We start from the raw sequence: 2,126 nt of genomic DNA on the forward strand, positions 1-2,126 counted from the left end.
TGAATTGCGAAAACCTAATGCACCTCCCTGTCGCTGAGGGCGCGCGTGGGGCGGGGCGGAGTGGGTGGGGCATCGTGCCCCTCCCCCGCCCTCATTTGGGTGTGGGTGCGTCATGGAGCGGGTTGGGGGCGCGCCTTGCAGGAGCTCTTTTCCTCCCCAGCCTGTTTGCCTCTGGCTAGGGGTACTAGCCTCTGGAGCAGGGGTCCTCAAACTTTTTAAACAGGGGGCCAGTTCACTGTCCCTCAGACTGTTGGAGGGCCGGACAAAATTTTAAAAGAAAACTGAACAAATTCCTATGCACACTGCACATATCTTATTTTGAAGTAAAAAAACAAAACGGGAACAAATACAATATTTGTATTTGCATGTGGCCCGCGGGCCGTAGTTTGAGGACCCCCTGCTGGAGAAAACGGGAAAGGCATGGGTTGTGGGGACTTGGGGATTTCGTCTTTGGCGTGTTATTTCGGTAAAGGCATCTTAAGTTTTCCTGAGTGGACACGCAAAATTGAAAGTCCCGTGTTAAAGGGACTGTAGGAGGAACAGGGAACTCCCCTGGCCTGGTGTCCACGTGAGTCCTACCCTAAACGCTGTGGAGAAGCCGGGATGAGCTATTGGCAGGTTTGCTTTGCTCCCCATCTGCTTTCCCAGACTGGCCCTGAAGCCATTTCCTACTGGGCGCAGAGACCGCCCCGGAGCCGCCCCTCCGGTCCCTGAGGAGCGGGAGGGAGGGCACCCCACGTGGTCCCCGCAGGCAGGGACTTGCTGTGGCGGTAACCATGGGGACGGGGGGACTGGGGGCCTCCTGGCGCTCCTCGCGGGCGGGTTGCCTCTAGTTGACGCCAGCACTGCAAAAATAACTCGGGAATGAACTACAGCGCCTTGTTTTGGTATAAATTTTAGAGGACCAGGACTCTACCAGTAGCTGTGAATAATAATGATTTTCAATTTTAGCGTTAGAATGAGGAGTTGTTAGTCTGAAGGATAGGTGGTTTCTGATACGGTATTAAATACCTGGGTCTTAATTGAGTTAATTTTAGAGATTGAACAATATTTTTTAGGAGACCCTAGTAATTGGCATGTACAGACCAGCTCTACAGGGGCCTAATGAGAAACACTGTCAAATTCACTTTTCTCTACAGCTGTTTGTAAACGAGCCATTGTCATGAGAAGTCCTGTTGAAGTTAATATTTTGTCCTTCAGGATATAAGAACTCAAACTTTGAAAGAAAGCTTTGGACAATTTAATATATTCAATATAGAAGTGATTTTTAAATGCTATTGCATTAAATACAGACAAATTGGAAGATTTAGTCGTCAAAATGACTTAAATTTCGCTGCTACAACTAAGGACGTCCACCTTTGGCAGTAATTTGGTTTCTTGCCTTCAAGCATCCCAAAACTCCATACAATGTAAAGTCTGAGTAGAATCTCAAATGAGAATTTTTATAACAATAGAGTTTAATATGATTGGTCTGGAAATGTCAGGGCTGATGCTGTTGAAAGGTTGGCAAGTTTATTACTAAACAGTAGACTTCTTATCTTTAGCATCTTTTGTACCTGTCCTATAGATGTGTTCAATTAATATGAGATAATTTATGTAGAAATGCTTTAAAACAATAAAAGCACTACATACATTTTTATATTTATAGTTCGAATGATTGGTCCATTAGCATACTTGCCAGTAAACTGATTAAGCTGCGATAATTGGGACATAGTGAGGGGCTATTTAGATTGTTAGTAGCAGGATTAAGGGTGGCACTGTTTCTGTGTATGGAAAAAATCTTTGGAGTTCTTAAACTATTCTCAACTTCCAAATCCTTGCAATTGTATAGGCAACATTTGAAAAATGGAAGTAAAAAAGGTTATTAGCCTATACATACTGAGTTTTGAAAAACATTTGCTTTTTTTATCTAAATATTTTACATTTATATAAAAGCCCTGATATTCTTTTCAGTTAGATTTTCTAAACTTATCAAGAAAGATAATCTTCAGGAGCTTAATGCATTCCCAAGTGGGGTGGGGGGTAGGCATAGAGCTATATGAGATAAACTCAGATTTGCTGCATCCATTTATGGCTAGGGTTCAGGATCTGAAGAAGGGGCTGCACACAAATGAAAACACTAGACA

This window comes from Myotis brandtii, unplaced genomic scaffold (genome assembly GCF_000412655.1).
Source record: "Myotis brandtii unplaced genomic scaffold, ASM41265v1 scaffold210, whole genome shotgun sequence".
NCBI classification, from domain to species: domain Eukaryota; kingdom Metazoa; phylum Chordata; class Mammalia; order Chiroptera; family Vespertilionidae; genus Myotis; species Myotis brandtii.